Source organism: Mustela nigripes, chromosome 2 (genome assembly GCF_022355385.1).
Source record: "Mustela nigripes isolate SB6536 chromosome 2, MUSNIG.SB6536, whole genome shotgun sequence".
NCBI lineage: Eukaryota > Metazoa > Chordata > Mammalia > Carnivora > Mustelidae > Mustela > Mustela nigripes.
In genome coordinates, this window is record NC_081558.1 from 59,728,074 (window position 1) to 59,740,226 (window position 12,153).

General features: G+C 40.6%; 1 protein-coding gene across 1 annotated transcript in view; it reads left to right on the forward strand.

Annotated features, from left to right (window-relative positions):
- Positions 1 to 724: 724 nt before the first annotated feature.
- Positions 725 to 12,153, forward strand: part of ALDH1L1 (aldehyde dehydrogenase 1 family member L1) — a 113,098-nt gene continuing 101,669 nt past the window's right edge. The window contains exon 1 of the mRNA XM_059388304.1: positions 725 to 877. The gene's annotated coding sequence lies outside the window, so the exon portion shown is untranslated. The remainder of the gene's footprint in view (positions 878 to 12,153) is intronic.

A 12,153-nucleotide genomic window follows, 5' to 3' on the forward strand; every position in this document is an offset into this window, starting at 1 on the left:
CAGAGTCGAGCAGCAGGTGTGTCAGGAAGGGCATTCTTGGTGTCTTGTCCAGGAGCCACTGGATATAGGCTCTCAGTCAGAAAACAATGTGCAGATTTATCTTCCTCTGTATTCTCTTTTCTGGACTTTGGCCCAGAGTGGGACAGATAACCCTGCCTGAGACAGGAGAGGCATCAGGGCACCCAGACTAAGTGGAGAGGAGCAAAGAGAAGAGGAATTGTCTAGAGGGAGGTTGGGAGTTGTACCAGGCAGGAAGGGCACTGGGCATGCAGAAACCCCCTTATTTACCCGGATACACATTTACTGTCTCTTGCAGGTGACTGCAGGTTCGCAGAGGGCTAGGATCTTGTTTGGCTCTGCCCCTGTCCATTGCACACAGTAGGAACTTGGCACATCATTCTTGAATGAGTGAATGAGTGACATTATCAGGGTTGTCGTGTTTCCTCCCGCCAACTAGGCCTTGCAGGTATCCCTCACCACCGGGCACTCAGGCCTTCTCATAAACTACAGAAGAATGCTTCCTCGCGTCCCTCCTTGCCTTCACATCTGAAGGGTCCTTAGCAAGTTTTCTCGCCTGTAAATTCAAGCACGCACAGAGAGGGTGAGTGACATGCCCGCCTACACTCACACGGCCAGTGAGAGCCCTCTCCACCCCTACCCAGGAAGACATTCCTCCCGCCCCGCGCCCCCGCCCCTTTCGCCTCCATCAGGAGCCCCTCCCTTCTGAGGCTCTGGCCTTGGCCGAGGCTCTGGGACTGGCCGGGGCGGGTCCCACCTCTCTGCTGCCCTGGGCCGGCCTGCTCCAGTCCTTGTCCTCCGACCGAGGCTCTCAGAGGTTCCTTCTGACCGGCGATTCTTGTGCCTCCTCCCGCGCTTGGTAAGTAATCCCCCACCCTCCAGCCCCGACCTCCGGGGGAGGGGGAAGGAGGCTGTCCCAACTCGCGACTCCAGGGGTTCTGGGCCTGGGTCTCCTAGCGGACACATGAGCTTCCCTCCGGGGAAGCAGGGCTTGGAGTCTGGCCCGAGATTTCCCCCGGGGCAGCCGAGCCTCCATCCTGGCCAGGGGCCCTCAGGCTGGAGAACCAAGATGTGGGGATTCGGCCGGGCTGGCCAGGCAGGGAGCTTTACCGAGCCGGCAGCCCTGTGGGGCGGGCATTATCTGCCTGGCTTACAGAAGAGAAAACTGAGGGTCTGAGAGAGAGAGACAGTCTGAAGCTTGACAGGGCTTCTCCGCGTTCTAGGGACCCTCTGCGTCCTGGGCTAAGCCCCTCACCCCATTCTCGGAGTGGAAAATATCCCCTCTGATTGGCCAAATCTGGGGGCCAGGCACAAGGGCATTTTGTGATTGGAGAGCTTCTACAGCCCCACCTTCCCTAGTGCACAGGAGCATTGACCCCTGCACCCCAGCTTGATCCCAACACGGTTCTTGGGGTTATGCTACTTAGAGCCCAGCATCACCGCACCTGTTGAGGTCCCTCTTTTTCACCTCCCTAGAAGGGGCAGGAATATGGCTTGGGTGCAGATGGAGACAGAATTTAATAAGTATGTTCAGATGCTGAGTTAAGGGTGGTGGCCTTTGGCTTCAGGTGGCTATTTTCTCCCTACTCCCTCGATTCCCAGTGACCTTGGGCAAATTTCTAACTCCGACTGTGTTTCTTTAGCTAAAATTGAGGTGGAGGGATAAATACTAATACTACTGTCTGCCAGTGTTGCTTCAGAATGACAGAAGATCGTGCACTTTGGACCTAGGAACTCTGTTGAATGTGGGCTGCTGTCCCTCCTACAAATATTAACCTCCGGGACAATGTTGGAAACAATACTGTGATGTCTCTTTTGGAGACAAGGAGATTGAGCCTTAAGAGATGAATGTGATTCCTTAAGGTGGATTATAGGTCTGCAGGCTCAAGTGGTCTGGGGAAGCCTGCACCATGGCCAGCCCCTGTGCACAGGATAGTGGGAAAGACAGTGGATGAAACAGGACCCCCAGGGACTCCGCTTTGGGAGGGACACAGTATCCTCCCTGCCTGGTGCCTAATGGAATAGACTGATTGCAGAAGAGCAGTCAGCTTTGCTCTCACCCCCCAGCCCCCGCCTCTCCTGCCCCCCTTTCCCCCTTTTCCAAAGCAGCTGATGAAGTAGGATGCCTTGTGGCTGTGCCCTGAAGCTTGGCTGAGCCTCTACCCCCTCCTAGAGCTGCATTCTTCTGTGGGTCCCAAGACTACAGCTTGAGAACAGGTGGCCCAGAGCTGCTGCACCTGCACACATTGAGCTTGGGCAGGGTCTGAAAGCTGGGCCCTGGTGAAGCTGGAGAGTGAGGTTCTTGTCTCATGGAGTCAAAGAAGGAATCTTGAGGACAAAGGAGAGTGAGTAAAGAGAGTTTTATTAAGCAAAGATACAGAAAAAGCTCTGGGAGTGAAAGGGGTCCCTACAGGGCTGCCACTGAAGGCTTTTGGGATTGTTTTTTTTTAATTGAAGACTAACCGGGTTACACAAATCCTTTTAACATCTCTATAGATAGCACCATTAGTAGGGACTAGTGATTACAACTTTTATGATTTACTTCTTTTTTAGGATCTAGTAATTCTTTGTTGGTCATAAGTGACTGTTATAACAAGACCCCACCTCTGACACCTAGGGTTGGGTGGTCTTGTTTGTTTATCTCTGGTTTTCTTATATGTCTGCACTTTTTGGGATTTCTTTGAGCCTGATCCTATAGTCCCTTACCTATCTCTCCCTATCTAGCCTGGCCAGTCCCTTCATAAGACTTTAATTTTGATGTATATCTATGGGTCAAAAACATGGGGGATGATTGTCAATATGTATCTTGGGGGAGGAGTTAGAGATAAAGGAAGTTTCCAAAGGAATTTTTATATGTTAAAGTAGACTTACAGGATCCTGGGGGTCAATCTAAGATTGCCTTTTGTCCTTAGCAAAAGGTCAATGTCCAGGCAATGAAGTCCCTGGGGGAATGTCACTCTGCCTGTTTCAAGTACTTGTCAGTGAACTTCTTAGTAAGGAAATTTCACTGGGGAGCCAGGTCTGAGCGGAGTGATTGGGGTAGGAGGCCTGGGAAGCCCTGACAGTCCTGCTGCTGCCAGGGCAGCCCCAGAGTGTGCCCAAGCACTGCCAGGGGCAAGGGTCTGAGCCTGCCAACTCAGGAAGGAGGTAGAGCCTTGTAGGCTGCCCGACAGTGAGCCGAGCTGCACCTCTCAGCAGCAGTGTAGTCCCTTCCCTGGCTCTGCCCCTTTGGAGTTCCTGAGCTTTTCACAAGTCAAAGGTCAAGACTGGCTGAGGCCCCTCTGGGAGCACCTGTCCCTGCCAAGCTCAGCTTCCTGGGACTGTGACAATAGCCCCACTGGTGGCTCCCCTGACCTTGCCTCCCTGCTTCCAAAGGGATCTTTTTTGTACTGCTTTACTTTACTATGAGTAATATATTCTCAATTTGGCGGGGGGGGTGGGGTGGGGGGGTGGGGTGGGGGGGAGCAAAAACAGAACATTCTGGTAGAAAAAAGATAATTACTTTCATGAAAATCCCCCAAACCCAAAGCACTCTACCCAGGGACTTTTCACATTTCTGGGTGAATCCACCCAGTTTTTTTTGCACTGCAAGTACACAGACATACACATGCATGACACTTTTAAAAATCATAGTGGTTTGCTATCTGTTCAGCTGCTCTGGCCTGCATATTCCCGTTGGCGAAGCAAAGTGCGTCGCCCTAACTGGCTGCCTGGCTTACACAGTGTGCATGTAGCATGATTTTGCCATACTTATGCCATTATTTGCTCACCCAAACATAATTTAGAAGTGAAAATGCTGAATCAGAAGAAAAGAACCATTTCTAGGATTTTGATATTTATTGCCAAATTTTCCTCTAGAGAATTTGCCCCAAATTGTTATCCCACTAGTGTGGCAGGAGGGTGTTCCTTTTCCTGTACCTAGACAACATCGTCTTCAGTGCCTTCCAGTTTTATAGGAGAAAAACAGTCCCTTGTTTTATGACGCCTATTTAGCAATAGGCATTTGATTAATTGTAACTTAAACACGTTTATATTCATCTGTTGGCAGAGGGCTTTTATTCTTTTGGCAAATTGCTTCAGATACATGTAAAATCTTCCTGCATGAACGTTTATCACATGCTTCCTTTGTATCTTTCCTTTAGAGTCAAGTTTCTAAAGTCCAACACTTACCAGATTTTTTTTTCCCTCGTACTTTGATGTTTTCTTCCTGTATTTGATTTTTAAAATATTTATTTTAACCCAATTGAACTGCATTTTGAAGTAAGATGTGAACTATAGATTTGTTTGTTTGTTTAAATTAATTTTTAGAATAATTTTAAGTTTACAGAACAATTGAGCAGAGTACAGAGAGTTCCCACATACTCCCTCAGCCCCGTGTTTCTCCACTGTCCCAAGTATATTAGTAACACCTTGCATTAGCACTAGGCACATTTGTTACTTTTGATGACTGGATATTGATACAATATTCTTAAAGTCTACAGTTCGCATCACTCTTTGTGTTATATATTCAATGGGTTTTGGCGGGTGTATAAGGACCTGCATCTACCATTACAGTAGGTAACTGAAAAATGTCCTGTGTTCCATCTGTTCATTCCTCTCCCTCCTCCTCTAAGCCTCTGTCAAACACTGACTTTTTTTCCTCTGTCTTCCTAGTTGACACTGTTATTATAGCTAGAATAATAGGTCTGGCTTCTTTCATTTAGCAATAGTCATTAAAATTTCTCTCTTTTTATGTTTGATAGCTCATTTCTTCTTAGCATGGAATAAAAGCTTTTCTCTGGATGTACCACAATTTATTTATTCATTCACCTATTAAAGGACATGTTGGTTGCTTTCAAGTTTAGGTAATTATGAGTAAAGCTGCTATAAATATCTGTGTGCAGGTTTTTGTGTGGACCTAAATTGCCCCCTCATTTAGGTAAAGACCATGATTGCTGAATTGTATGGTAGGAGTGTGTTTAGTTTTTTGTTTTTTGGTTTTTTCGTTAAGAAACTGCCAAACTATTTTCCAAAGTGACTGTACCATTTTCTCATTCCCACCAGCAATGAATGAGAGTTCCTGTTGCTCCACCTCTTCACCAGCGTTTTGTGTTGTTAGTGTTTTTGATTTTAGTCATTCTAGTAGATTTGCAGTGGTATTTCATTGTTGTTTTAATTTGCAATCCCTAGTGACATATGATGTTAAGCATGTTTTCATATATGCATCTCCCATTGGTATTTCTTCTTTGTTGAGATGTCTGTTCAGGTCTTTCCTCCAATTTTAAGTTGAGTTGTTTTCTTACAGTTGAGTTTTAAGAATCGTTTGTATATTTTGGATACTAGTCCTTTATCAGATGTGTGTTTTGCAGATCCCCCCACCCCGACCCCCATTTCCCCCTGCCCAACCACCCTTTGTTGCTTGTCTTTTGCAGAGCAGAAGTTTTTTTTTTAAGTCTAATAAAGTTCAGTTTGTCACTTTTTTCCTTCCATAGTTTTGTTGTTATCTAAAAAGTCAGACCCACGGTCATCTGGATTGCATCATATGTTATCTTCTAGGAGTTTTATAGTTTTATCTTTATGAAAATTTTACATGTGATTGATGTATTGATTTGAGGGTCTTTTTTTTTAATTTTGCACGTGGATGTCTGGTCATTCAAGAATCATTTGTTGAAAAATCTATATTTTCTCTATTGAATTGCTTTTACTACTTTCTCAAAGATCAGGTGACTTTTTGTGTGTGTCTCTCTTCTGTTTGTCTACTCTTTTGCCAATATCACACTGTCTTAAATACTATAGCTTCATTACTGTGGCATCATACTGAAGTTGGGTAGTGTCAGTATTTTGACTTTGCCCCTCTCCTTCAATATTGTGTTGGATATTTCAGGTCTTTTGCCTTTAGTATAAACTTTAAAATCAGTTTGTTGATGTCCACAAAATAACTTGCTGGGATTTTCACTGAGATTGTGTTGAATCCAAAGGTCAAATTGGAAAGAACTGATGTCTTGACAATATTGAGTTTTCCTAACCATATGAATATAATATCTCCACTTATTTAGGTTTTATTTTATTTCCTTCATTAGTCTTGTGGTTTTCCCCACATAGCTCTTTTACATATTTTATTATATTTACAAATAAATAATTTCATTTTTATGTGATATGTAAATGATATTGTGTTTTTAATTTCAAGTTCCAATTGTTTATTGCTGGCATATAAGAAGCAATTGACTTTTGCATATTAACCTTCTCTCCTGTAACCTTCCTATAATCATTTATTGGTTTTAGGAGTTTCTTGTTGATTCTTTAAGATTTTCTACGTGGACAATCATGTCATCTGTGAACACAGACAGTTTATTTCCTCCTTTCCAATCTGTATACCTTTTATCACCTTTTCTTATTTCTTTGCTAGAATTTCCAGTAGGATTTTGAATAGAAATAATGAAAGGAACACCCTTGGCTTGTTTCTGATCTTAGTGGGAAGGTTTCTAGTTTCTTACAATTAAGTGTGATATTAGTTATGGGTTTGTTTGTAGATGTTCTTTATCAGGTTAATTTCCTCTCCATTCCTAGTTTGCTGAGAATGTTTTATCAGGAATGAGTATTGGGTTTTGTCAAATACTTTTTCTGCATCTATTTATCTGTTCACATGATTTTCCTTCTCTGTCCTGTTAATGTAATCTAGTGTAATTGATTTTGATTTTGATTGTGTAATCTATTACATGAATTGATTAATTGATTTTGATTAATTGATTTTGAATCTTTAGTGTTTGGTTGAATTCACCAGTGAACCCTGGTGCTTTCTGCTTTGGAAGGGTATTAATTATTGATTCAGTGCCTTTAATATATGTAGACCTATTTCTATTTTCCTTATATAAGTTTTGTTGAATGGTGTCTTGCAAGATATGTTCCATTTCATCTAGGTTATCAAATTTGAGGGTGTATAGGGTGTATAGTTATTAATAATACTCCTTTTTACTCTTTTAATGACTATGGGATTAGTAGTGATGGTCCTTCTTACATTTTTGAAATTAGCAATTTTTGTCTTACTTAGTCTAACTAGGGGCTTACCAATGTCCACTCTGGAAGATGGTATGGAGATTCCTCAAGAAGTTAAAAATAGAGATACTCTACCAACCAGCAATTTCACTACTAGGCATTTACCCCAAAGATAAAAGTGTAGCGATCTGAAGGGGCACATGTACCCCAATGTTCATAGCAGCAGTGTCTGTAGTAGCCAAACTGTGGAAAAAGCCAAGGTGTTCATCAATAGATGAATGGATAAAGATGTGATGGGGATTAAAGAAGGCATTTATTGTGATAAGCACTGGGTGGTTTTTTAAAAAATTTTTAATTTAAATTCAATTAGCCAACATAGAGTATATCATTAGTTTCAGATGTACTGTTCAGTAATTTATCAGTTGGGTGTAATACCAAGTGCTCATCATATCATGTGCCTTACTTAATGCCCATATCCCCAAAACCTATCCCCATCCCCCATCCCCACCTCCCCTCCAGCAGCCCTTAGTTTGTTTCCTATAGGTAAGAGCCTCTCATAGCTTGTTTCCCCTCTGATACTTCCCATTCAGTTTTCCCTCCCTTCCCTTATGATCCTCTGCATTGTTTCTTATATTCCACAAATGAGTGAAACTGTATGATAATTGTCTTTCTATATTTGACTTCTTTTGCGTAATACCCTTCAGTTACATCCATGTTGATGTAAATGGTAAGTATTCATCTTTTCTGATGGTTGAGTTATATACACACACACACACACACACACATATACACAATATTACATATATATGTATACATATATGTATATATACATTTATATACACAAAATACATATATATATTCATATATATATATATATATATATATATATATATATATTCCACAACTTCTTTATCCATTCATCTGTTGATGGATATCTCAGCTCTTTTCATAGTTTGGCTATTGTGGATATTGCTGCTATGAACTTTGGGGTGTATGTGCCCCTTCAGATCACTATATTTGTATCTTTGGGGTATATACCTAGTAGCATAATTGCTGGGTTTTAGGGTATCTCTATTTTTAACTTCTTGAGGAATGTCCATTTAAATTCTTGAGGAATTTTATAGAGTGGCTGTACCAGCTTGCATTCCCACCAACAGTGTAAGAGAGTTCCACTTTCTCCACATCCTTGCCAACATTTGTTGTTTCCTGTCTTGTTAATTTTAGCCATTCTGAATGGTGTAAGGTGGTAATCTCATTGTGATTTTGATTTATATTTCGCTGATGCCAAGTGATGTGAAATTTTTCATGTGTCCACTGGCCATTTTTATGTCTTCTTTGGAGAAATGTCTATTCATGTCTTATGCCCATTTCTTTACTGGATTATTTGGTTTTGGGTGTTGAGTTTGATAAGTTCTTTATAGATCTTGGATACTAGCCCTTTATCTGTACTGTCATTTGCAAATATCTTCTCCCATTCCATAGGTTACGTTTTAGTTTTGTTGATTGCTTCCTTTGCTGTGAAGAAGCTTTTTATCTTGATGAAGTCCAGTAGCTCATTTCTGCTTTTCTTTCCATTGCCTCTGGAGATTTGTCTAGCAAGAAGCTGCTGCGTCCGAGGTCAAAGAAGATGCTGTCTGTGTTCTTCTCTAGGATTTTGATTGATTCCTGTGTCAAATTGAGGTCTTTCATCCATTTTGAGTTTATCTTTGTGTATCGTATAAAAGAATGGTCCATTTTCTTTTTCCATATGTGGCTGTCCAATTTTCCTAACACCACTTATTGAATAGATTGCCTTTTTTCCATTGGATATTCTTTTCTTCTTTGTCAAAATAAGTTGACGATAGAGTTGAGGGTCCATTTCTGGGTTCTCTATTCTGTTCCATTGATTTATGTGTCTGTTTGTGCCAGTACCATTATGTCTTAATGATTAGTTTTGTAATATAGGTTGATGCCTGGCATTGTGATGCCACCAGCTTTGGTTTTCTTTTTCAACATTCCTTTGGCTATTTGGGGTCTTTTCTAGTTCCATACAAATTTTAGGATAATTTGATCCAGGTCTGTGAAAATGTTGATGATATTTTGATAGGGATTGCTTTGAATATATAGATTGCTCTGGGTAGCATAGACCTTTTAACAATGTTTATTCTTCCATTCCATGAGCATGGAATGTTTTTCCATCTGTTTGTATCTTCTTTAGTTTCTTTCAGAAGTGTTCTACAGTTTTTAGAGTACAGATCCTTTACCTCTTTGGTTAGGTTTATTCTTAGGTATCTTGTGGTTTTTGGGTGCTATTGTAAATAGATCAATTCCTTAATTTTCTTTCTTCTGTCTCATTGTTAGTGTAAAGAAATGCATCTTATTTTTGTGTATTGATCTTATATCCTGCTACATTGCTGAATTTCTGTATGAGTTCTGGCAATTTTGGAGTGGAGTCTTTTGGGTTTTTCACATAAAATATCATCTCATCTGCAAAGAAAGTTTGACTTCTTGTTTGCCAGTTTGAATGCCTCTTATTTCTTTTTGTTGTCTGATTGCTGAGGCTTGGACTTCTAGTACTATGTTGAACAACAGTGGTGAGAAAGGACATTACCCTTGTGTTCCTGACCTTCTTGACCCTAAGGAAAAGCTCTCAGTTTTCCCCTTGAGGATGATATTGCTGTGGGCTTTTTGTAGGTGGCTTTTATGATATTGCAGTATGTTCCTTCTATCCCTACACTTTGGAGAGTTCTAATCAAGAAAGGATGCTGAATTGTATGTAAAATGCTTTTTCTGCATCAATGGAGAAGATCATATGGTTCTTGTCCTTTCTTTTATTAATGTGATGTATCACATTGATTGATTTGCAAATGTGGAACTGCCCTTGCAATCCAGGAATAAATCCCACTTGGTAATGGTGAATAATCTTTTTCATGTACTGTTGGATCCAGTTGGCTAGTATCTTGGTGAGAATGTTGGCATCCGTGTTCATCAGGGATATTGGTCTGTAATTTTCTTTTTTGTTTGTTTGTTTTTAAAGATTTTATTTATTTATTTAAGAGAGAGAGAGAGAGAGAAAGAGCACAATCAGGGAGGAGAGGGAGAAGCAGGCTCCCCCCTGAGCAGGGAGCCTGATACAGGGCTCAATCCTAGGACCCTGGGATCCTGACCTGAGCCAAAGGCAGTTGCTTAACTGACAGCCACCCAGGAACTCCTGTAATTCTCCTTTTTGATGGGGTCTTTGATTTTAGGATCAAGGTAATGCTGGCATCATAGAATGAGTTTGGAAGTTTTCCTTCCGGTTTTATTTTTTGAAACAGCTTCAGTAGAATAAATATTATTTCTTCTTTGAGTGTTTGGTAGAATGTCCCTGGGAAGCCATCTGGCCTATTCATCTGGCCAATTCTTCCAGATTGCCTAATTTGTTGGCATAGAGTTGCTCATAATATGTTCTTAAAATTGTTTGTATTTTCTTAGTGTTGGTCATGATCTCTCTTCTTTCATTCACGATTTTATTAATTTAGGTTCTTTCTCTTTTTGATAAGTCTGGTAGGGGTTTATCAATCTTATTAATTCTTTCAAAGAACCAGCTTCTACTTTCATTGATCTTCTCTATTCTTCTGGTTTGTATTTCATTGATTTCCACTCTAATCTTTATTATTTCTTTTCTCCTGCTTGGTTTAAGCTTTATTTGCTGTTCTTTCTCCAGTTCTTTTAGATGTAAGGATAGCCTGTGTATTTGAGATTTTTAAAAGTTTTTGAGAGAGACTTGTATTGCAATATACTTTCCTCTTAGGATCACCTTTGCTGTATCCCAGAGGTTTTGAACATTTGTGTTTTTATTTTCATTAGTTTCTATGAAATAATTTTTTTTTTTTTAAATTTCCTGGTCGACCCATTCATTCCTTAGTAGGATGGTCTTTAACCTCCAAGTGTTTGAGTTCCTTCCATATTTCCTCTCATGATTGAGTTCAAGTTTCAAAGCTTTGTGGTCTGAAAATATGCAGAGAATAATCCCAATCTTTTGGTATTGGTTGAGACCTGAATTATGATCCAGTATATGCTCTTCTGGAAAAATTCCCTGTGCACTCTAGAAGAATGTGTATTCTGTTGCTTTAGGATGGAATGCTGTGTACATACCTCTGAAGTTCATCTGGTCTAATGTGTCATTCAGAGCCCTTACTTCTTTGTTGAACTTCTACTGAGGTGATCTTTCCATTGCTGTGAGTGGGATGTTGAAGTCCCCTACTATTAATGTATTATTATCAATGCATTTTTTTTAGTTTGGTTATTAATTGGTTGAGATGTTTGACTGCTCCCAAATTAGGAACATAAATATTTATAATTGTTAATTCTCCTTGTTGGGTACTCCTTTAGTTATGATATAGTGTCCCTTTTCATCTCTCACTATGGTCTTTGGTTTAAAATCTAATTTATCTGATAAGAGAATTGCTTTCCCAGCATTCTTTTGAGGTCCATTAGCATGACAAATTGTTCTCAACCCCTCACTTTCTTTCTTCTTTCTTTTTTTAAATTTCTTTTCAGCGTAACACAATTCATTGTTTTTGCACCACACCCAGTGTTCCATGCAATATGTGCCCTCCCTAATACCTACCACCTTGTTTCCCCAACCTCCTACCCCCCGCCCCTTCAAGACCCTCAGGTTATTTTTCAGAGTCCATAGTCTCTCATGGTTCACCTCCCCTTCCAATTTCCCTCAACTGCCTTCTCCTCTCCATCTCCCCATGTCCTCCATGTTATTTGTGAAGCTCCACAAATAAGTGAAACCATATGATAATTGACACTCTTTGCTTGACTTATTTCACTCAGCGTAATCTCTTCCAGTCCTGTCTATGTTGCTACAAAAGACCAGCTTGCCACTTTCAATCTGGAGGTGGCTTAAGGTGTAGTTAGTCTCTCATGGACAGCATATGGATGGGTCTTGCTTTTTTTGTTTTTCTTCAAATATTTTATTTATTTATTTATTTATTTATTTTTAATTTTTTTATTTTTTATAAACATATATTTTTATCCCCAGGGGTACAGGTCTGTGAATCACCAGGTTTACACACTTCACAGCACTCACCAAAGCACATGCCCTCCCCAATGTCTATAATCCCACCCCCTTCTCCCAAACCCCCTCCCCCCAGCAACCCTCAGTTTGTTTTGTGAGATTAAGAGTCACTT